The sequence below is a fragment of the Leuciscus leuciscus genome (assembly GCF_965113295.1).
Source record: "Leuciscus leuciscus genome assembly, chromosome: 5".
In the NCBI taxonomy this organism is placed as follows: Eukaryota; Metazoa; Chordata; class Actinopteri; order Cypriniformes; family Leuciscidae; genus Leuciscus; species Leuciscus leuciscus.
The window spans coordinates 8,428,815-8,454,664 of NC_138729.1; the positions used below are offsets into that span (position 1 = coordinate 8,428,815).

The 25,850-nt window shown below is 37.4% G+C and overlaps 1 protein-coding gene and 1 long non-coding RNA gene across 5 annotated transcripts in view; both read right to left on the bottom strand.

Annotated features, from left to right (window-relative positions):
- Positions 1 to 25,850, bottom strand: part of doc2b (double C2-like domains, beta) — a 241,731-nt gene that overhangs the window by 120,189 nt on the left and 95,692 nt on the right. The window lies entirely within an intron of this gene.
- On the bottom strand, positions 9,343 to 24,046 carry LOC309499489. Of its 2 annotated transcripts, XR_014206264.1 has the most exons (5): positions 19,118 to 24,046; positions 16,120 to 18,802; positions 12,323 to 15,094; positions 9,659 to 12,284; positions 9,343 to 9,590 (listed from the first exon to the last, which is right to left on the bottom strand). It is a non-coding gene; the product is annotated as an uncharacterized lncRNA (long non-coding RNA). The 2 variants fall into 2 exon arrangements; XR_014206265.1 differs by having other exon boundaries at positions 9,659 to 15,094.

Below are 25,850 nucleotides of genomic sequence, written 5' to 3' on the forward strand. Positions count from 1 at the left end.
GGACCCTGGCTCACTCCATATTGGGACACTAACGACTATTTCCGGCACCATGACAACGTCCTCATTGTGGAGCATCACTACTGGAATTTATGAACAACAGCAGAATTGATATCTTTCTGACATTATTTTTTAAAGGGATAGTTCACTTTGAAATTAATTTTTGGTATGTTTTAGCTTACCTCAAGGGCATCCAAGATGTAGGTGTCTTTGTTTCCGCAGTAGTTTCAATTTCGATATTTTTAGGTCAAACCGTTCTTGTCTGTCAGTCATATAATGCAGGTCTATGGTCACGGTCTCAAAACACAAGCACAGAGTCCAAATTAAAACAATTCCCCGTCGTCCAAATTAAACAATTCCCCATCGTAAGTACACATCGATGGCCTAAGACACGAAACGAGCGGTTTGTGTGAGAAAACGAACAGTATTTATATCGTTTTTACCTCTTATACGCAGACATGTCCGAGTGATCTGATCTGACGTGCACGCAGACTGGTGCATAGATATATAAACACTAGATGTCGCCTTGTCTACGGCAGTTCATTGGAACGAATGTCTTTAAGGCGACATCTAGTGTATATATCTATGCACCAGTCTGCGTACACGTCAGATCAGATCACTCGGACATGTCTGTCTCCATCAATGTGTACTTACGATGGGGAATTGTTTAATTTGGACGACGGGGAATTGTTTTAATTTGGACTCTGTGCTTGTGTTTTGAGACCGTGACCATAGACCTGCATTATATGACTGACAGACAAGAACGGTTTGACCTAAAAATATCAAAATTGAAACTACTGCGGAAAAAAAGACACCTACATCTTGGATGCCCTTGAGGTAAGCTAAAACACACCAAAAATGAATTTCAAAGTGAACTATCCCTTTAATGTTATTTAAGGTAGGCCTACATTATGATAAATACTTTGCTAGTTAAGTATACTTGCAACATTTCAGCCATAAATAAACAATAAATGTTAGCTAGATTATGTTCATTACCCATCTAGCGTGTCATTATGTATAGTGAGTTGGCTCACATGACTTCTGTTTCGCGCTTCAGAACTTCAGTTAAGGGAACATAGTGAGCATCGATGCTCCCGGGTTTTCACAGTGCAGTGTGGGACTTTTTAGGCAGCGAATATTTCAGTGCACTGGTATGATTTTGCAATTGAGACAGCCCTTAAAATTGCAGACTCCATGATCAGTGCCCTGACCATAGACATCATAAATACATAGACACCCTATTGGCAGCTTTGGAACGTTGCTGCGATACGTCAACGCGTCCGCCATTTTGCTGAGGTAAACGGGTGAGCTGCGGTTTTTCTGGATAAAAACAAAAATAACGTTTACATTTATCAACCGATTTCAGTGTAGTGTACGTGGTGTACAAAAAAGTTCAATCTCTAGTTATTTAAAATCTCGATATTTAGACTTATAATTTTTATTTTATTTTTTAAATAAAGAATTGTAAAAGCTCAGGCTTGTCATGTATTTGGCATTTTATTCTTGGATAAGAATTGTGAAGAATCCCATACTGAGATATAATAAAATGTTCACATTAAATGAAATAAAGTTCTCTTATTGTGGAAAGGCATTTTCTGTCTTTAACCCGATTTGAGCTTTTCTTGTGCTTAGAATTGATCGCCATTGAGAAAATTAAACAAATCGGCAAATACAAATCACACCTGCAGGCTGCTTTCTGTATATTTTTTTAAATGATAGAGATATAGATACTTCAAATATATAATTTGTATGGAATCTTTATACATATGATATGGTACAACTACAGTGCAATGCAAATAATAAATATAAGATAAAGTGAGTTATAGTAAATAGTTTAGTGTATAGTCAAAATAAAATAAAAACACACCGTAAATAAAATAGTAATGAATAGTGTAATAATATAATATCATAAGTACAGTAATATTATAATAACACATTGATAATAGCATATAGTTTATGTATAATACTATAATAATAGCAATAGAATATTAAATATCAATGACAGAATATCTAGACAATAAAAAATTACAAGTTAAATAGTGACTAGTGAATAGTACAATAATTTAACAGCATAACTAGACTATATTGATAATCGCAAGTGGTATAATATAATAATAATAGGAAATACAATGTAATATCAATTGCAGAATAATACACACAATAATAAAAATAGTGAATAAAATAGTGACTACCTACCCGAAACGAGTACTTGTCATAAAAGTCGGTTTTAAGAAAATATAGATGAATATTTAGATTTCAGAAAATGCACTTTATAATATTAAATATAATATTTAAGCTAAAACTATAATATAAATCATGTCAACTCATGTCTCAACTTTCACAGCTAAGTTAACTAACGACATTGCTAGCTATTTTAGTCTGACTGACTCCAGTGGCCAACTAACATTACTATTACTAATTATATAATGACCAAATACAACCAGAAACAAATGTTCAGTCTTGCTTGTGAAAGGTAATTCCCCGAGACCTGTTTTCAATTGTGCTGCGATTTGTACAGCTCCAAGCAGCACACCAAGCAGGCATTTCTCTCAATTCCCGCTATGAGAGTTATGGGAAAGTTGCCCTGCCATTGACGTACGATCCAGCGGCCAATATGGCGTTGATTCTGGGCCAATAAGGCCATCGAGATTCTGAAGTGCGCATGGATACTTTACTATCCCATGAGGCCACGGGAGAGGATTTAGGAATGGCAGTGAAGTGATGCAACTGACGCTGGTAGGTCACGTGACAGTAACAACTTGGCAGATGTGGTATGTTCAAATTTAGGGTGTGTTCACACTTGTAGTTCGGTTCGCTTGGTTCCTTTGATCAAGACCAAAAAATAAATAAATAAATTGTCCTAGTCTGCTTCGCGTTCAAATTGTAAAAGAAATTTAGATCTTTTTAAAATTCTCTCATCATTTTTGTCCCTCCATTGAAAGTCCACGCAACCAATATTTTCAAGCTTGCATAATGATGGCTGATGTGTGAGGGGAATGTGTGCACTATTGTTCTGCTTTGGAGGTGAAGAGTGAATGTGGCTTTATCCAGAGCAGATTCCTGAGGCACACATCTGTGTGGCTGTCCTGCTGTTACCATAGTGACACACGAAACGCCGGTCCCTCAGACAACGTGCACCATTCTCCACTCTCTGGGAGAGATATGCAGCCATCGAAGGGATTAGTTTTATCAGAGCATCCATAAAATGTGCTTTATCTAATCTCTCGACACCACTGCCGCACAACAAAGGTACGTACATGGGCAAATAGAGCCAACTCACAAAATGGCCGCCAGCTAAAATTCCAGCGTGACTCTCCAGCCGCTGCAATTGACAACCTTCAATAAAATGAAATTACCTTTGTAATTTAATGTTTTTATGATTAAAACACTCTTTCAAAAGTGAAAGGGCAAAATGTTCCCAGAAAAAGTCGATGTAGCCTTTGAATCTGTATTACAAACTGATGAGCTGCGCAAAGGGCACGCTACAAACAGACTGACACGGCTTCAGTGACTTGGCAGACAGCCTGTTTTGGGGCACTGGATTACAGTTGCGTGTCCATTTTTAGGGTTTTAAAAGGCATGAATGTCTTTTTACTTACTAGACTTAAGCAAAAGCTGACTGCACTGTAAACAGACCTCTTTATGAGCAAAAATGGAGTGTGGGCTAGCATTACTGAGAGCAACACTACAGCGTGAAGAGCTTGCCAAACTTTCAGCCAACAGTGAATTTACTGAATTTAGAGTGAACGTTCAAGAAAGTCTTAATACTTCTCAGATACGTTTCTTATGAAATCATGGCGGACACTATGTGTCCAGACTAGGCTAGTCTAACCCAGTTTGCAGCTGCTTCTGGCCAATAAGTATACACTGAGACGGACCAGTTTTACATCCGGTTCAGGGGTTTAAATAGTTGATGAATCCACAATGATAGAAAATCATATAATTGCACCACAGCATCAGTTTAAAATCGGCTATATAGAAAACTGATGAAATGATCAGAAATATGTGTAGATTTTATGTTTCTGTCCATCGAAAAGTATCTCTTCGGAACCAAGGACGATAACCATAAAGATAAATGATGATGATAACTACTGTATATTAGCATCTACTACAATTGGCAATAACGATCTGGGGCCGAATTCACAAATTTTTTGAAAGTGAAGATGCTTCTTAAGATAAACTGTAAAAAGTCTGTAAGAACATTTTTAAGGGCAACTCTTGAATGTCAAATATATTTTCCAACATCTGATTTTTTCTTAATGAGAAAATGGCACACTTTGATGTTATCTATGGAAGCTTGTTTTCAACACAGATTTTTTTTTTTTTATTGCTAGTTAACAGTTGTAATCAAAATGATTCAACCCCCATTGCGAATCAGGTTTATTGGCAAAATGTACAGACTTTCAGAATCAAAATGAAACCGCACGCGATTTGGCAAAGGCTGTGATTATTTTATGCGCAGCTTGTTAGCGCTGATCTGCAGTAAATGCTGCTCCATCTGAACACCTATAAATCGCAATAATCCAAATCGGTTAAGCGCGATTTCCATGTTAATTGTGCTGCCCTACTTTCAGTTGTTTGCAAAAAGCATAAACGTTTTCCCCCAGATATTATGTAAAGCCAGACAGTTTATTCGGAATTGCTGATTCTAGTTCCATTTTGTACAATATCCCTCAGGAGGTCAGAGAACGAACTTGTGGACGGTCTGTGGGACACAATAAGGCAAACTGGTTCTTAAGGGAAAAAAAACCTTCTATTATTTTTGTCATTTGTACTATTTATTATATCCTGTGTAGAAGTAGAAGAGAAGTGCAACATGAGAGGAGGCCTAGTCATTAGATGAGTTTGAGGACATTTTAGGTGTCGGATCCCACACAATCCCATTAGCTTTGCTGAAATATGACAACGCAAAACAGAACAGAACAAAATCAAATGTATTTTTAAGTGTAGTAAACCTTTTCATGATGAATAATACACATGTATACGATGAGCCACAACAAACATCCCTTAAAAATGATTAGCATGCTAATTTTACCAAATGCAGGTTTATATAAAGCAGTTACCATATGTAAAACCTCCTTTTCACCGAATTTGGCAGAGCATGTTTAGCTCCGCCTTATGCTTTACGTGATGACTCATGCATACATTACTCTTACTGCTAAATGTTCCTCTCATTAACTATTATGGGTAGCCATGAAATCCTAACATCTGAGAGGAAGTTGGACGATTGCAGATTAAGTGTGTGAGTCATCAATAGGAATGTATTTCCTGGCTGTAGGATCCTGACAGACACATTCAAACACCACAAGTCTTGATGCTTCACCTAAATGGAGTGTGTCATGGGCTCTTCAGCTCACTGTTAACCAAGTGTCATCTCACAAAAAAATTAAATATATATTTTTTTATATTCGCTTAATGCTCTCACCCATTTAGTTTATGAACTACTACAGGCCCAAGGCATTTCTGAAATGAATATGGTTTATAATCCTACTGAGCTTCAGTAGCATTGCCACCTACTAAGGAAATCTGAAATGGCTTTGCTATAAAAAAAAAGAAGAAAACCAGAGGGCTTGAGGATTTTCACAGTACTTGAAATGTAGTCAGCTGATGTTCTTTTTAAAGGGCTCACATTATACTTTATCAGTTAAGTTTTTCTCCCTGAGGTCCACTTATAATTTTAAATCAAGGTTTTTACATCAGAAACATTCCTATTTTCAACCCAGTCTCATGAAAAAAAATGTGCCTGTGGTGACATTTATGCAAAATATTACCTTATTGCTTGTTTCATGGCACTTTCAAGGTGAAATGTCCAGTTAGTAGCCCTAAAAACAAGACATTTTTAATTTTTTTTTTTTATATGTTGGTTGTTGTGCGTATCGCGGTAGTTCAGAAATGAAATGTCCAGTGAGTGGCGCAAATATTAATGCTCTATTGCAGGGGCGTCCAATCCTGCTCCTGGAGGGCAGACCTCCAGCAGAACTTCGCTCCAACACACTTGCCTGGAAGTTTCTGGTGAGTGTGAAGAACTTGATTAGCTGTTCTCAGGACTGTTTTAGGCTTGGAGCTAAACTCTGCTGTACAGTGGCCCTCCAGGAGCAGGTTCGGACACCCCTGCTCTATTGTGTTTGAAAACAAAAGTACCACATACACAAAACCCAACCGACAGTGCTAACAGAAGAATTGAGAGATAAAAATGCATTTGCTGAAGCAACCATGCCATTTAATCTTGCTTATCTTGATTCATGTCGAGAGTCTGTTCTTTTGCTGTAGGTCTATTTGAACTAACAATGCATTAAATCAAAATCACCTACTGAAAAAAAAGAAAAAAAAGGAAAAGCTACTCTAAGATGTGTAGTGTCCCTGAAAGGAAACAATAACCAAGTAAATTGGTAAATTTTTCAGCACTGTTTACTTGATTTAAGATTTTAAAAAAAATTTTTTTACAGGAAGACACAATGGAGTCAGGTTAGATAAGCGGAGCTTTGGTTAAGCAGAACTCCTAGTTCATATGATCAGAGCATTCCCAGAATGTGAGGGACTTTATACAAAGACTTGGAAAGAATGTTCAAAACGACGTAAGTGTAGAATTCATTAACTTGTGCTGAAAACTAGATTATTACTGGATCCTTTACTAGATAAAGCCTTTGCAAGTTGTACAACTTTCCTCTGAAATGCAAAGAGCAAAGTTCATGGCAGCATTAAGCTTCTTAGGCTCCTGGAGCTGATGAGATTGAAACTCTTTGATTTCGCATGAAGTTCATATCACCCTTGATGTTTCTGAAGGAGTGATGAGGGAGATGAAAATGTTAAGAGTGTAATGTCCCTGGTATAAAGTGGCAGAGGTGAATTTCCATACAGTAACAAGACAGCACATACCTCAGCGTCTGGGAGTCAAAGGACAAGGCCGGGCAATGAAACTTTGTCTTTGGACGCCTCTCACTGCATCAGAACAAATAAAGCAAGCCAACCCACGCAGAGTCACGCCGTCTCTAAACAATCTCCGCTTCAGACTGAATGAGCGCTGAAAGAATTGCTGTCTCTTTTCAAAAGATGCTGATTTCATAGATTCATTACATGATTGGCTTTCTGTGTGGGGGCTGTTTTTCTGCGCTTGATTGAAAAACCATTCTCCTGCCACAATGGACAACATCTCTTCATTATTTCTCAGTGCCACACCGACAACCTTGGGAATTGTATGAGTGAAAAAACAGCCTTCTAAGCAACAGACTTCTGGTAAAAGTCTATGGATGTGACATTAAAGAAAAAAAGTGTAATATTAAGTTACACAGTTGCAATTGAAGCCTAATTTAATAAGTGTGTTCCATATACTTTAAGTTTTTTCAATACTTCACAATACTTCTCACGCCGTTATCAATCTCTCTCTATAAATATATATTTAAATGTAGTCTCTCTTTCACCGCTATCAAAGTTTGCCCAACTATGACGACTTCTGAGAAACATGGAAATGTGGAAAGGGTCAATACTTGTGTGTTGCTGGACACCCCCACATCACTTCAGCAATAGTCACTGTAGGTTCATTTTGTTCCCCTAATTGAGATTCATAAAAAATTCCACACAGATGAAAGATCAGTTTCACATACACGTGTCAAAAATTACAAGTTAGAAAAAAATAGAAAGATGGATGTGGATATAACAGTTTCATGAGTCATTGCTGTTGCTACAGTACGTTGCACGCTAGACATTGATGTGTGTGTAATGGTGTGTGACACTTACAGTGTGACACATTAAAATGTTTTTATTTTTAAACAGACGCAATGAAGTTATTTATTAGAGATCCAAAACTGATTTTTCTCAGCTGAAGCAGTGTTGTTATCGTTAACTAAATGTAAAACTATTAAAAATCGTTTTTGGCAATTCAAATTAAGTTGAAATAAAACAAAATGTAAATGTGATAAATAAAAGCTAATTAAAAATACTAGTCAAGTCACCTTTAATTTATTTAACGCTTTATACAATACAGAGTTTCAGGGAAAAACAGTAGTAAATTCTGCAGTAAAGCAGTCTTAAAAAGAAAATAGTGTCATTGTTCAGCTGAGGTCAGCTCAGTGTTGATTCAAGTCCGTTCAATAATTGTGTAAATATCATCAATTATGAAACAAGTTCAATTGAACTATAAAGCAGTTCTGGAGAAAACGGTGATGTTTTCGTCTAGCCCAGGTCCGTTTTCATCCAATACCGTCAGTACGGTCAAATTAATAATATTGCTGATTATACTACAGGGCCGTTGAATGCTTGAATCTGATTGGTTGACGAACGTTCTAAGGTGTGCATTATTTTCAGGGAAACGCACGGCTAAAGTAGTTCCAGGCAGGTCTTGACCGCATTACAGTTCCATATCACTTCGCGTAGTCAACTGTAATAACGGAAAATAGGATACAATTCATAACAAGAAAAAGCATTTCGCCCCGTGCGCTTGATCTGCAATTTTCAATGTCTAGCTTCACAATCAATAGAAACATGCAGTTTAATTTGAATAAATAAACTATAAAGTCCTATCTATAATCAATAGAAAATTAAACTGAATATAGGCTAAATAAATGGATAGTCCTGCAGCACGGATTTTTATTGCAGATAATTTAACAAATAAATAATTATTGATAGGCCTACTTGTTAAAAGGGCTTTGGGTTTCATTTATTTGGCTAGTCTACTGTCATCTGTCAATAATAGAAAGAAAAAAAGAATTAACGAATTCATTAAAACGAATTGAATTAATTAATAAATAGTAATATTGACGCACATGCTTTTCTGTCTCATTATTGCAACATCTTTCTCTAATAACTGCATTAATAACTGCATAAAGCCGGGAACACACTTTAAGGCCGGTTATGAATGTAATTTGATACTTATAACTGATCATGCCCAAACGCGTGTTCAGCGCGTTCAGTCTGTGTTCAAAGTCGGTGTTTAAAATCTGCTGCAGTCGATGAAAACAGTCAGAGAATGTGTCAGCTAGTCGTGTGTCCCCAGCATTAGTTTGCTATCAGCGGCTCAAACCTCCGTTACTAACTCTGAAATGACGTTTTGGAATTAGCAACGGAGGCATGGGATTAGATGTGTAAGAAATTAGTCCTACATACAAGAGCGTTTTAATGACAAAAACTTTACAAACGTCTTGAAAAACATAATCTGAACAATGTTTCGAGGTGTGGTAACTGTAGTATAAGCGGAATAATTGACTTCAGGCCGTTGAATTATTAGAAAAATAATGCACACCCGAGGTGTAACGGCCACTCCGCTTCGCGTCGTGACCGCATTACCACCTCGGGTGTGCATTATTTTTCTAATAATTCAACGGCCTGTCGTCAATTATTCCTTACATATTAACCCCCAGTTTCACAGACAAGGTCTAAGTCCCAGACCAAAATGCATGTTTGAGCTGTCTTAACTGAAAGCAACTTGTACTGACATATCTTAAAACATGTCAGTGCCATTGTTTAGTCTCAAGATGCACACCAGTTTTTTTCTAAGGCATGTTTATGAAAGCTACTTTAATTCCAGGCTGCATCATAAGTCAGATTGTGGATTGGTATCATTCAAAATATTCATCCAGTTCCTTCTGCTTGAAGATTACCTGATAAATACTATTATATAGTATTTAAGTAATACTAACATTGTGCTGAAAATGGCAACCCTACCAACACTTCATTTCACACAGAACACATTTTTGCTTTGAATAACGTGATGTGTTTTTTAAAAGTTGTTAGAAGTTTTAAAAGTTTCTAGAACACTGTGTTATACGCGAGACACGGCAAAACACTGCAAAAAACTGAAACATGTCAGTCTAGCACGTTTACATAGAAAACAATGGAAAAGTGGCGCAATGTAATGAAAAAACATGCCCATAGAGGCACATACATGTAATGAAGGTAAACGATCACAAAAATCACAGCAGTATCTATTGTGACAAAAAAAAGCAAAAAGCTCCAGAGAAGCGTGTAAACATGGTAATTTATCACAGCGAGCCAATGTTTTCATTTTAGTCGCATTTCGGGGTCAAAGTGAGAGGCGAGTCTGAAGTGGGGCGGCCTGATGAGAGAGATCGGGTGAACTGATTAGCCCGAGCACTCGGTTTCACAACCCTCCATCACAGGCAAATCAGTGTGACTGAGCTCTCCGTCCAAAAACCTGACGGCCTGAACACCTCGGTTAATTCTGATCTGAGCGCAGTTGGCAGGGCTGAGAGGGGACAGCAGGAGTGGCCGGTTACCGTAGCAATGGGCCCGATCTGGAGTGGCTTTCTCATATGAATTGTACCTTTGAGTACATCACACCAAGCAAAGTGTGTAGAAACAGAAGGGAGAGAAAGTGGAGAGGTGATTACAGACGGCCTTTGTCTTTTAATTAAATTAAATATCCGTGTTATTTACTTTATCAGCTAGTGGCTACTTTGAGGACCATCTGTGACCCTCCATCCCCTGCAATGAGATATCGTTTCCTTTTATCTGCAAGGAGGAAAATAATTATTCAAACTAATTACTCGAACAATTGGGTCAGCCAATTGTTACTTTTATTGAAGATGGGTTTAAAAAAAAAATCTGGGCTATTTTTGCAACGCTGGATTTTAAAGTTCAGAATCCGTCATGGGGAGCTACATATGCACCCCCCGCCTCCCTCCCTCCCCGCCCCCCTCCCTCCCTCCAATAAGTCAATAACTCCTGGGGAGTATTATCCAAAGTTAAAGAACAGGTGACAGGAATTCAGAACAACTATTGACTAAAGGTCAGCACAGTCAGCAGGAACAACATTCGACAGACCGATTCATGGTGCAGACCAACATCATGAATTCAGACAAACAAACAACTCTTTCAAATAGTTTTACTTTTTACTCTCTCACTGCAGAACTTCATTTTGATAAATGATTGTTTGTCTTTGGAATAATGTGCACTGATGAATTGTTAAAGTGCCCCCATTATGCTATATTAAAGGGATCTAATTTTGTTTTGAAGGTCTCCTACAATGGAATTACATGCAACTTTTAATTTCTCATAACATACATTGCAGCATCATCTCTTTTCTGTCTGAAACGGTTCGATAACAGAAACCCTCCTTTCTGAGTGGCTACTCTGCTCTGATTGGTTAGATGGCTCAGTCTGTTGTGAGTGAAAATTCACGTTCACTGAAAGGTTCTTTGGGGGGACCAAATAATGGTTCTTTATGGCATCGTTGCAAAAAAAATAAAAAATCCTTTTGGAACCTTTCTTTTTGAGAGTGTAGAGGATAGTGAACGATTCAGACAGTGTTAATGTGCTTTCAAATGGGAGGAAAAAAGTCATTGTGTGCTCTGGTCTACAGACACAACAGCATAAAGCAGATTTTATGCGCAAGTCAGCACAAACCACAAAACATATCCGATCTATTAAATTCTCCACAAAATGTATTTTAAAGTGCTATGGAGGAGATCAAACAGAGCAAATGGTTACACAGCCTCATCTTTATAAACAGCACTGACACAAGCCGTCAAAGGCAGCTTTGACATTAACAAACCATTATTGGCTTTTTAAAAAAGGGGATGACGCTGAGCAATGCAATGAAATTTCAAAGGCACCTCCGTGGGTCTAAGGACAGGAACACTCAGGGAAGAAGTATTAGGCTTTTTTGTTTTAAATATCAAATTCCACATACCTACGATATCATATCGTATTCATGTTACACAGTAGAGAATCAAATCACAGCTCAAAACAACAATCTCACATCAAAGACATCTTTTCGAACACTAAGGCTTCTTTTCCTCTGACTATTCCCTAATTCCTTGTCATGGAGAAAGAACTGACAGAAGTGTTCATCAAACAGCTAATCTGATTGTTTCCTAAAGCTCAGAAGTTTGTAAAGCTTCAATCTCCACAACAAGGTCTCAGGCAGGATTTACTGGCTCCTGGAAGCACCCCACCTGGCCCTGTGATGTCGTTTGATTCCTGGCTTCAACAACCCGGGCAAGAACACTTAAGCCGGACCCACTCGGGGGACACACTGCAAACATACCTGGGCATCTGAGGAAGATCTGAGGCTCTTCATAGGCAATGTAATACGATATTAAACAACAGGAAGACATTTAACATGAAAGACTGATTGTAACAACACAGACATGACAATCATTTTAATCAATCAATCAATAAAAGCAATAAACAGCTGCTCCCCAGTTTGGAAAGCATGTGATTTGCGGCTTAATTGCAAAGTTTAACCATGATAGAGTGAAAGTTTATCATTTGCATGTGTTATAAGTCCTGTCAGTTTAAACATCAAGCGCAAGGAGACTGGAACTCGTGTGCTGTTTTCTGTACGCACACAGAGACACGCAGACAACACGTGAACACCGAATTCAGTTCTGTCTTTTCTTTTTGAGCTTGAACAGACACGTACAGGCAAAATTAAGTCAAAATGCCCATCTCGCAAACACAGCCGGTTCTGTGATGCAAACAGAGAAAGAAAACGGATGCGTATCATTATATTGAATCTGTGCATTCGTCTTAAAGTGACAGCAGCCTAATATACCCACAGCTTTTTGTGTCACCAATGTTAATCAAACAACAAAAGAGAAAATCGTGCTTGTAGCTTTAACAAATTTGTAAATTGTATTAAATAAATTGTATTAAATAATGAATGAATACAATTTTATTTATGCAGTGTTATTTTACATTTGATTATTCAATGTATCCGAAAACAGTTAGATTTACCTGAAATTGAAAACAAAGCACTGATTATTTCATTTGTCTCTTTATTGTACTGTATTTATGCTTGTAATTTTTTTTTTCTATGCAGATTCACTCCCCTACAAAATCACCCTAATCTTCCTAGAATGATTAATTCTTTACAAATAGAGCTATTCAAATCATCTAGTGAAATTGTTTTAATTTCTCAGAAAAACTAAATATCTCAATGTCAGTTTTTTCCAATATTGTGCAGCCCTACAGCAGGGAGTAAAATCTATACAAAGAAAACGACAAAGAAACATGCATGCATGAGAAAAAGTGCGGGACGTGACCTCAGGCTCAGACCTGAATCATGTGCATGCACAGAACGCTATCAGACAGCACGCGATCGCTACTTCAGTTCTCTTTCACGGATTATTGTGCTTGAATATTCAAAAATGTCAAAATGCACGTCCTAATTATAAAATTACATTTAAAAAATATTACATTCCTCGTATCATGAAATAAGATTTTGTTCATCCCACCCCTATGCCTAACAATTTAGAATTTTGAAAGGTTAGTGAATGTTAAAATTATTGATAATAATGTGATCTTATGAGGTAAAATAATATAGAGGAATGGTCAAAAAATAAATGGTCAAAAAGCCGGGCAGGAACATGACCAGCATGAATTTTTTGTTTTTTTTAATTAATTTATAAAACACTGAATTGTAAGTTATGTCATATTCATTTTTACTGTTTTAATTGTTTTGCGGTAGTATCGATTCAGTATCGGTATTGAGGTATTTTAGTCAGGTATCGTATTTAAGTCATAATTTTGATATCGTGACAACACTAGCATGCCTATAGACTGAACACGTAATACACATGACGTCATCGTGCTTACAAATTATACAAGTTTTTGTATATACTGTTTATATTTACATTATATTAGCAATTTGTCACCCTCACCTTTAGATACTGGTATCAGTATCAACAACTGCAAAGTCCATACTGGTCGACCACTAGTTCTGATCCCTTTCACCAATACTTTCCTGTCTTCTTTGCACTTCCAATAGTGACCAAAAACAAGATAAAATCATGGAAATTGATAAACTCCACTTCCTTTCACATACAGCAAACACAAACACATGTCCACGCCACACTTGTTTTGTGAGCGCTGACTCCCCTCCGCCTCCTAAAACTCAGGCCTGTGGCTTACAGCAGCAGCTGAACTTTGCTCACAACACCTCCTGCAGTGGTCACAGGTCACTATGACTCATCTGTGGTGACTCTGCGGGTCACAGTAGGGTCCCGTCTGTCCTGGAGGCCTGCCGCCAGTTATCACTTTTCATCAGTGAGGCACAGGTCCTCGGGTACACGCCTGCACATGGGCCACAAGCACTGCTGAGAGATCCTCTCACAGCTTCAGTCCTGCTGCTGCCCCCACTGCTATGCCATTAACAAATGACTCATCATATTGGGTGAGAAAAACAGCCTGTTTTACAAACACAGCAAAGATAAAGTTTCAACGATCAAATCTACGGTAAAATAATTGACCACGGGTCGTTGAATTATTAGAAAAAATAATGCACACCCGAGATGGTAATGTGGCCATGACGCTAAGCGGATGTGCCTTATAGGCGTGTTTTATTTTTCAATAACTTAACAGCCCGGAGTCAATTATACTACAGTTACCACTCAGAGATTAAACGTATGTAAATTACCTCAGTCTGTCTGTCTCTCAACAGTGTTCGGCAGCAGCAGCGTCTGAACGGATTCTGAACGTTAATCTACATCACTAGTGAGAAATTAATGTAGCTTTTAAGTTGTTAAACTATTTTACTGATAAAATCATCAGTGCAGCGCTGACAACACATTTCTGTGCGAGTGTGTGTCCGCACTGTACGCGAGTACGTTTGAGTGGGAAAAAGAACGGGAGAAAGAGAGCATGTGCTTTCCATACATAAAACATAATTTTGTGGCAAAAATATGGACACAATTTGTCATTTTTTAACCTATTGTTTACTATATTGATTTGCTTGGTCAGTGTCGTTGTGGTTTTTGGTTCTTTTGCAGTTGTAGTAAGGACTTTTAAAATAACTGGAATCACTTGGCGAGGTGATATGGAACTGTAATGCGGTCAAGACCTGCCTGGAACTACTTTAGCCGTGCATTTCCCTGAAAATAATTGCATACCTTAGGACGTTCGTCAATTACCATACTACAATTACCATATTGTTTAGCAAATGTTATACTACGGGGGAAGTTGAATGCTTGAATCTGATTGGCTGATGAACGTTCTAAGGTGTGCAATTATTTTCTTGCAAACATACTTCATCACTCGCATCACACCCATTAAACATGGAAGTATTATGCAATCATGTGCATGTGAAAATGTAGCATGTGCCAACCATCTTCCAAATTTGTAATGGCATTTCGTGCCTGACCTCAAGAAGAGACTGTAGACGGTTCGCACTCTGAAAAACTAGACAAAGTCTTTAACAAAAAGAATCAATTATTTTAATAGAGCAAGAGCAGACGTTTCAGCCATCCAGCTATTCTCAATGCTCATAGTGAATCAACACCAGAAATGCAGTCAATTAATATCCAATAGGTAATCAGGAAACAAGTAACAGGTGCAAAGGGAGGGGCTTCAGCCCAGACCCAGAGAACAAATAGAAACACAGTTCTTTATCTCTAAAAAAGAAGAATAAAAGCAATTTACAGAAAACATGAATAGTTTGTCTCTTCATTCATCCCTTTCGGGAAAAGGCTGTTGAGTTCAAAAATCCAAAAAGATTCTCTCTGTAGCAGTTTTTTATCTACATCACCACCTCTCCTTTTAGGCAAAACTCTTTCAATGCCCAGAAATTTCAGGTCAGAAATTACATGCTTAGCTGATTGAAAATGTTGGGAAACAGACGAAGTTGCATCACATCTCCTAATTGCACTCAAGTGTTCCAAAATTTGAAAAAGTTCCAAAATTTGAAAGAGTTTTGCCTAAAAGGAGAGGTTGTGATGTAGATAAAAAACTGCTACAGAGAGAATCTTTTTGGATTTTTGAACTCAACAGCCTTTTCCCGAAAGGGATGAATGAAGAGATAAACTATTCATGTTTTCTGTAAATTGCTTTTATTCTTCTTTTTTAGAGATAAAGAACTGTGTTTCTATTTGTTCTCTGGGTCTGGGCTGAAGCCCCTCCCTTTGCACCTGTTACTTGTTTCCTGATTACCTATTGGATATTAATTGACTGCATTTCTGGTGTTGATTCACTATGAGCATTGAGAATAGCTGGATGGCTGAAACGTCTGCTCTTGCTCTATTAAAATAATTGATTCTTTTTGTTAAAGACTTTGTCTAGTTTTTCAGAGTGCGAACCGTCTACAGTCTCTTCTACAGCTTATTGGTTTTTACGCACCTGGACTTACAACTAGCTTTCATCTGAGCGCAACAATATTTCCTTGTGCCTGACCTCAAGCAAAGAGCTCATTATGTGTTGGATTCTTTTGTTAAGGTTTAAGTCAAAAGTTATTTTTCTGACCATGTTTGATACGACTCTGTGTGGTTTATAGAGGTATAAAAGCTTGGATTGTTCCATTTATGAAGCGCCTGCCAGAACCCTTTAAGGTTCAACATAGAGCCTTTTCTTCTAAGGCTGTGTGTCCACCAAAGCTTTTTAAGGCAACTGAAAACGGCAGGCGCACTTCTGAAAATGCCTTTCTACTGCGATTGAGAGCGCAGCAGGTTTTTTTTTTTTTTTTTTTTAGTTGAGAGGCTCTGGTTGCTATGACGCTTTCGGTTGTTACCAGTATCTGATTTCGCAGAGTTTGTTTCTGAATATAAAAATGTTGATACAATGTTAAGTATTTGCTCTGGCTCTTGTTTTAAATGATTTGGTTCCGTTGTTGTGTTTGTTGTTTCATGTCTGTTGCCATTGTACAAGCAGATGTGGTGGTTGGTCAGTGTGGTATTTGTCCCGCCCCTTCCTCTAATGTGATTGGGCGGCTGGGTAAAAAGTGACAGCAATGAGCGTTGCGTTTTACACAAAGTTGAACATTCTTCGACTCTCTGCGACCGAAAAAAAGAGTACTCAGCCTGACACAGATGCTCAGAGGCTGTCATTTAACACTCACATTTAAAAATAAAAAACAATTGAAAAAATACACTAGCCTCAGGAAAAAATGCTTTGTTGGACACACGGCCTAAGAGTGAGTTTGAATTGAACCCACAATATTGCTTTAATTCAGACACATGTGTCATTATAAATGACAGCTAGCACTGCACTGTGATTCATAGCTTTTGTTCATATCCAAACCCACTGGTCAAATCAAAGATCTGTTCTGTCTCTGTGGGTCACAAGTGACTGGAAATCTGATTGATGTCTCTGGCGTGGCTGAACACGTCCAGGACCAAATGAGATTAATTCTGCTGTTTGTGTCATAATGTCCCATTCATTAAATGCAGTTAATCACAGACAGGACCTGAGGGAAGCCTTCATTACAGGTCTCCAAGCAACTAGACCCCAATAAATCACACAGAGTCATATCAAACGTGGTCAGAAAAATCACATTTGACAAAAACATTACAAAAGAAGGGGCGATATTATCACTGTTCGCACATAATGAGCTCTTTGCTTGAGGTCAGGCACGATTCAAGACAAGAGATACCAGAGAAATGCCAGACATTCAAATGATTGCAGTCAATCTAAAATAAAAGATGGATGACTCATCAAATCACATTGGGTCATTTGGGTCAGTTCTTTCTAAGGAAATATTCTATAGGGGAATCTAGAAAGGGTGAATTTTAACAATGTCAGTTTAACCACAGACAGTAGAAATCAGTCAACAATCCAACAAAGCACAGAATAATGCTTCAGGTGACCAGAGTTCAAGTCCAAACTCAAAATGAATTTCCCGATCCAGTTCCAGCTATAGAAAAGCTTATATTAAGTGGCTGGAAATATTGCCATTACTTTGAGTTTGTCGGGAGAAAAGATGACAACACCATTGGCAAATGTAAGTTGTGGCATTTCATGGCTTGCCTATGACATCCCCTTTGATCCCTATATGCATTATAACCATCTATTATCAAAAATCTTTCTAGAAAACAAAGCATAATCAAAAAACAAAAGAAAAAGAGAAAAATTACTCAGTGCTCTTGACTTTTGTAGCTTTAATAAGGATTAATCTATATTTAATTTATAATTTAGTGAAGACTGTCAAATGTGTGATGACTTTATTCAATTTCTCTATACAGTATATCCTACCTGTTAGACCTACTACTGTCCCTAAAAATCTTAAAGCACTGTTTACAAAGTTACATGGGTCAAAAACATCGAAAACAATAACTTTTTGTGCACTTTGACAGGGCAAGCTAAATCTGAACTGGTCTGACTGGGCTAATAGAAAAAAAATTGAGTCCTGCTATATTGAAGGGAACAGGTAAATGTGACATTTATTATAATGGGATTATGTGAAGATTATTTTAAAGTGCCCCAGTAGTCAATAATTTTATCCCGTAAAACATCTTTGATCACCAAAATGACAAACTGAAAAGTTTTTTCCCTGGGAAAAAAATGTGTCATGCCTTAAAATAGCTTGAATGTAACTCTACATCCTTGCCTCATTTATTATTCTCGGTTCTATGAATATGCAAATTAGCCCCGCCTCCACTCACTCACGCCAGCTCAGAGATTCACTCGTTGACGATCACATGTTGACGTGATTGGTAACAAGGTAGTTTGTGATGTCAGAAACACCAGCAATTTCAAACCGTGTTTTTGAGACTGTCTTTGGTTCACTGCAGATTTAAGAAGAAAATACTTAGCAATGGTGTTGATGACACATGGTTTGTCTAAAAGCATATTAAAAACACCACAATGACATATAAACAACATTAAAAGCTTGATTTTCACCATAGGGGGACTTTAAGTTTAAGATTGACAGCACTAAGAAAACAAGGTTTGTTGGCCATTTTGTCTAATGCCTCATTTCACAGAAGAAAATGAAACAGGATCGGAATAACATGAGAATAAATATATATATTTTTTTTTTTCTGTGTCCTATTCCTTTAACGTTTGATGAGGAAAATGTATGTGTGGTACATATGCAGGGCTGTACAGTGCCACATATATGTCGCAAGTGCCATGAAGAAACCTAGCCTGGCTAACGTCAGACCACATCTCATTGAGACGTGGTCTGGGAACCACATGTTCATTTTCTCGTATTTGAGGCGTGGTTTACGAATGCCCAGAGCCGTTTATTGGGCGCTACGAATGTCTATCAAATGCGCCTGTACGTAGCTCATAGCCAATCGTTTCAATTATACCAGATGACGTATGTAGAGCGGCAGAAATTCGACGAGGAAGACGACGAAATAAACTTGCGTTCTAAACTACTTAGAACACTATCTAAGGCTGCATCGAAAGGCTGCGCTCAAGGCAGCATGGGGAAACCCAGGCTAGAAGAAACCAGGAATCAGGGCAGATAGCCTGTAAATGCTGCTCCATCTCTGCAAGCGCTGTGAGTTTGAATCAAAAGCAACGCGCCAAACTCACTAACGTCAGAGTTGAATGTTTTAAATAACTTGCTTTTGTGATCTGCCGTGGCTTATCATAGAATGAGGGACAAATATTATTTTATAGTATTTTATACAGTGATAAAGGCTACTGTATGCTGATTAGCACTGCATAAAAAAAAAACTTTATTGTTATGAAAATACCCGAGATGTCTAGAAGAACACAGATAAAAAATACATTGTCACAGTCGTCAGGCTCACAAGTTTTATGACTTCTATGAGTCTCACTTTTGGACTTTCTGCACGAGGGTGCCCTCCGGCGTTGAGTATGAATGAAACAAACATTACATTACATGTGTATACTCACTAATTGTAGTAAACATGCAAATCCATACGTTTTTCTCCAGTGTAGAGAAGTGTACATGAGTTTTTTCTCTCTAAGTTAATGCATAAGATTTGCTGATAAAAATGAAGAAATTACCGTCCCAGATTTTTTTGCCCTGTATGGAACATTGTCACTTGTCAGTCACATGCCTGTTTAAGTGATGAACTGCACTACTTGCGTTTGTTTTCAGAGACGGTAACAGACGTTTTATTCTAGTCCTACAAATGTGTAGCCTGTGCTAAAAAACGTTCAACCTCTGTAGCACATGTGCTATGTACAAAAAAAGTTAACATACTGCCCTCACATATGACATGCTGTTTTTTCAATGATGTTCATTTCTTTCCTCAAAGAGCAACAACCTTGAGACGGTGAGAGATTAAACAAACACTCTCTGTTATTAGAGAACCCTCACAAGGTGAACACACACACACCACACACACACTCTTACATGCACGTACACATGCAATCTTAAATCTCTTTTGTGTTGACACTGACAGCTGTACTGATGAAAGGAGTACTGGGAGCGTTCATCAGTCATCCACTGTCCAGGACGACAGATTTCCTCAAGATGTCAATATCCCCAGCTACTGACAACAGCAACCATCCGTCATAGTGAGCATTTATCCACTCCTGCTGTAAAACACACCTAAAGCTATTAAAGCCATGAAAACAAGGACAAGAACATCATCAACTTCGCTGTTTATTCAGTAGCATACTGTATGTGAATCTGAGAGGAACTGCAGATATGATGCACAGATACAGGTAGCTGGCTGAATAATCCTATTTCGTAGGAAGACCATTTCACATTTCCGGATTCTATCTCAAACGTAATAAATTAGGATTTATACAAGCAGACACTCATTGCATTTGCATTTTTATGCTAATGCACCAGTATGCGGAATGATTTTCTGGTGACTTAATGACGCAAGTATGAAAAAAATGAGAGCTTGACTGAAATAATGAGTGAATGAATGACCACGTTTACACTGCCGTTTAAAAAATGTTTAGGGATGAAATCACTTTTATTCAGCAAGGATGCATTAAAATGATCAAAAGTAACAGTGAACATTTATGTTACAAAAGATTTCTAATTCAAATAAATGCTGTTCTTTTGAACTTTCTATTAATCAAAGAACCCCTTTGATGAAGAAAATGCATCAGGGTTTCCACCAAAAAAAAATGTTTTCAACATTGATAATAATAAGAAATATTTATTAGGCAGCAAATCAGCATATTAGAATGATTTCTGAAGGATCATGTGACACTGAAGACTGGAGTAATGATGCTGAAAATTCAGCTTTGCATCACAGGAATAAATTACATTTTGAAATATATTCACATAGAAAAGAGTTATTTTGAATTGTAATATTTCACAATAATAAAATAATATCACTGTTTTCACTGTACATTTGATCAAACAAATGCAGCCTTGGTGAGCATAAAAAACAAAAACAAATTTTTGAGTGGTAGTGTAGGCCTACAGTATATACTTGAAATGTGCTCATATTTTGAATAAGTAATTGCCTTGCTTTAAAATCCACTGGAACATTTATTTTATCTTAGTATAAGCCTAAAACCACTTGCAAGATGTCAAACACACATTTTTTTGGAGCGAGGAGGAAAGGAAATTATTTACAACCCTTAAAAGAAACAAACGTAAATCAATATACAGACGGGCGAAACCACGGCAACACTGTCACAGTTAAAATGGTTCCTGGCCTACATTTTCCAATTCATCCTTCAGCCTCTTGTCTGCTGCTGTTGAGGACATAATAGTCAGAGGGGTCATAATAGACGGAGAACTGGGAATAGAAAGTGCATGACTTAGTTTATGCAAAATATGATTACCATGTATACAGGAATATTCAAATAGCTGTGCACTCTATGAAGCAAGTGGACCTCTAACCGGAATGAAGATTTGATGAAAAAAGGGACCTTTATTGTACAACAATGTGCACTTAAACATGGTCAATGAATGAATCTTACATTGATTATGAAAATCAACCATTGATTAGGTTAATGAGTTGAATACAATATAGATGGGCAGCAATTAGGAAACGGTAAAGAGCCAATGACCTCACCAACTGTACATTATTAACATTCATTATCATAATAATAATCCTCATCACTTAATTGTATGAACTTTTTTCAGATCTTTCGTTCTAAGGGACAAAGTTCAATTTACATATGAACACGACAGGAGACGACGGAGAAAGAGACAGCTTTCGTTTCTGCTCTAATACCACACCGAGAAATCAGAAATGCTTAGAGAACATTGTGCTTGGTACGTTTTTCATTTTCAACCCAAACTTGGGTCTTCAGCCGACAGAGTTTAAATCACGCCTGGCTCGGACACTTCTCATAATCTTTACAGTACACATTAGGTCAGTAGGCGGAGAGTAGACGGTCTTTTGTGGCTGTTTGAACACATTCGACCACATGAGCGTTTACACTACGAAAGCAATCCGGTCGAATGCGTTTTTGACACCTCTGGAAGTGGTCGAAAGTGGACAAGCTCAAAACATTTCAGCCCCCGTTTACACCTGTATTTAGCGGCCAAAACGCTTTTTATAACAGGGCCTGAGTGTAAATACTCTAGCAAAGTAGTTCATTTTAGTGCAAATAGTCGCAGATAATTACAGATATTATTTGCACCTCAGTGTATTGTAGTATATTATAAAATGGTATCTAATAATAACGACAAATTCAGTGTATATGATTATATTTATTAAAATCATAAATTGATGCTGCTTTACTGGGACATTACTTGTCCCTGTTCCTAAAGCTAAAACACATTATTCTAACTATTAAATACCAGTTATTTCCTCTTTTCTAATTTTTTCTTAATTTTTATTTAAAATAAATGCCTCTCCAAGCTGATATGCGATGGGAAAAGAAAGAAAACTGAGTTCAGAAAAAGGCGGATTCGAAGTCGGTTCGGTCATGTCAAAAGCTAACACCACCTGCCTTACTCTCCACACAACTGATCCTGTTATCGGCAGATTTTCTTTTGTAATTTTGTCTGGCCCAATCAGATAATGGTGGGTGGAGTTAGAGTAAATAGCCTCTGCCAACAAGACGGCTATTTGCACTTGGTGTAAACTTGGTGTATGTCAGGAAGGCAAAGATGGCAATTACAAACCGAGATCATCTTCAGTTATCTTTAGTCACTTTCTCTGACAGGACTACTGAGAGCACTCCAAAACATCTTGCTGTTATGGTAATGTGTGATGGTAAATGTAACTGTGCACCATGTAATATTGACAGCTAGCGGTTGAACTGGGTACTGCAGTCCAAATTCAAAATAATGGAGAGAGTTTTTCACACATTTCAAAGTAGAATAAAAAATAAAAAAAACAAAAAAAGTGACCCAATTTAATTGAATCCATCCAATTAAATAAAGCATTTCTCCTCAAAATAGCAACTGTGGGTAAAGCGTGCCTTTCAGGGTAAAATGTCACTTGGCTTAAAATAATACTGGTAAGTGAACTTTACCTCCAAATGCAGAACATACTATAACTACAAGAAATAATTGCTTTAATGCATTCAGATATTCACTACATTCATATATTCCACAAGCATACAATATTAAGCAGCACAGCCATTTTCAAACATTAAGTTTGGAATAATAAGAAATGTTTCTTGAGCAGCAAATCACCATTTTAGAATAATTTCTGAAGGATCATGTGACACTGAAGATTAGAGTAATGGCTGATGAAAATTCAGCTTTGCCATCACAGGAATAAATTACATTTTTAAATATATTAAAATAGAAAATAGATATTTTAAATGGCAATATTTCACAATATAACTGTTTTTTACTGTACTTTAATCAAATAAATGCAGCCTTGATGAGCATAAGAAAAAAAAGTTAAAGAAATATTACCAACCTCAAACTTTTGAACAGTAATGTATATTCATATTTGTATTTAAAATTAATATCAATTGAGTATTCCAAAGGATTTAACTTCATTCTTTTCAAGGCACAGCTTCTCACTAACGTGGCAGCTGGACTGAATTGAATTCAAATCTCTTCAAATCTGTGCATGTAAACTTCAGGTGAGGATTATCTCAAATACAAATTTAATTTAATCAAAATAAAGAACGACCCAGCTGTCCTTGAACGAAATCCCTGAGCGTTACACATATTATCAGAAGAGGTGCATCCGATTGGGTACCAGTGCATCATAGGCCACATTATTGGTAAGGACGATGGATGTCAAATAAACAGCCTTACATCTGCTTTCTTCAGTTCATGAATAACATAACCCCTCCTGACAAAGTGTTAGGTCTACGAACAATGTAAAGCGCAAGCATTCAAATCCCAGGAGAGACCCTCACAGCAAATGGATACATCTACATCAATACATTCCCCACCGCTGATGTCTTTTCAGAGAAAATGTAACTTTAGATTTACAGCTTATGCAATAAATGTCATGCAAATCCGAGTGATTTAATATTTATAGGCCTTGCAAATAAATGTATGAGATTTTAAATAAGACCTACTGAACATGCGATGATACTCCTGCTCCATGTTGATGAAATATTTGCAGATGAACCTGGTCTCTCATAAAAGATTAAATGACGAAGAAGTGCACTCGACACTGACCTTGCAACTGCCTTTATTTATAGCTAAAGAAATCCAGAAATATGAAGATGCAATCAAAATAAGTCAGAGTTCCTGAACGGCACCCGACAGTCTCTCTCGTGAAGATTAATTAGTGCTCTGGGTGCTATTAATTGCAGATGGATGTGTTACCAGCTACCTGGTTGGTTAAAATAATAAAAAGGCTTTTAAACAAAAGCTCCACCAGCTGCACCTTTTATATAATGCAATAACAGAACAATTATGAACACCTGCAACGCTGGTCAGAGAAGTTTAATAGACAGAATTGATAGATTGTCTGTTCAGGTTTATTGTTTGGATGTTTTAACCAACGTTTATTCTTTGCGAGTTATTCTTATCTTGAGTATCATAAACAGAGTCTACTATAATTAATCCCCTCCAGCAACTTCACCATATAAACAAACATTATTTGTATTTTCTCTATAACATGATTTACGATTTGAAAAGAAGCCTGGTGGGTAGCTCATGTTTTCCAGCATGTAGCACGGCATCACTTACATGCGGATGACCCGACTTTGAATCCAGGTCATTGGATAAATACCATCACCCCATTGTTTTCTGACAGTTCATCACTCTACGGTCTGAATGAAGGCAAAAAGAGCCCTTTCCAAAATAATACTAATAACTTTTCTTTTTTTAACTAACTAATGTTAATTTAACTACTTAAATCACACCTTTTTGATTAATCACATTAATAATTAACTCAAATATAAAATTGTGTATTCATACATAAATTTACACATCGAATCCTCAAAAATCTATATAAAGGATGATTTAGAATCATACTCGTTTAACAATTATAATTCTCACTAATTATTATCATTGAATATTTAAATAGATTTTTTTCTAAGGATAAAATTAGAATGATAATTATAGCTATTTGAAGCATATTCGAAAGCATAATTAAGATTTAATATTCCTAAACTGTATATGTATACACTCACCTAAAGGATTATTAGGAACACCATACTAATACTGTGTTTGACCCCCTTTCACCTTCAGAACTGCCTTAATTCTACGTGGCATTGATTCAACAAGGTGCTGAAAGCATTCTTTAGAAATGTTGGCCCATATTGATAGGATAGCATCTTGCAGTTGATGGAGATTTGTGGGATGCACATCCAGGGCACGAAGCTCCCGTTCCACCACATCCCAAAGATGCTCTATTGGGTTGAGATCTGGTGACTGTGGGGGCCATTTTAGTACAGTGAACTCATTGTCATGTTCAAGAAACCAATTTGAAATTATTCGAGCTTTGTGACATGGTGCATTATCCTGCTGGAAGTAGCCATCAGAGGATGGGTACATGGTGGTCATAAAGGGATGGACATGGTCAGAAACAATGCTCAGGTAGGCCGTGGCATTTAAACGATGCCCAATTGGCACTAAGGGGCCTAAAGTGTGCCAAGAAAACATCCCCCACACCATTACACCACCACCACCAGCCTGCACAGTGGTAACAAGGCATGATGGATCCATGTTCTCATTCTGTTTACGCCAAATTCTGACTCTACCATCTGAATGTCTCAACAGAAATCGAGACTCATCAGACCAGGCAACATTTTTCCAGTCTTCAACTGTCCAATTTTGGTGAGCTCGTGCAAATTGTAGCCTCTTTTTCCTATTTGTAGTGGAGATGAGTGGTACCCGGTGGGGTCTTCTGCTGTTGTAGCCC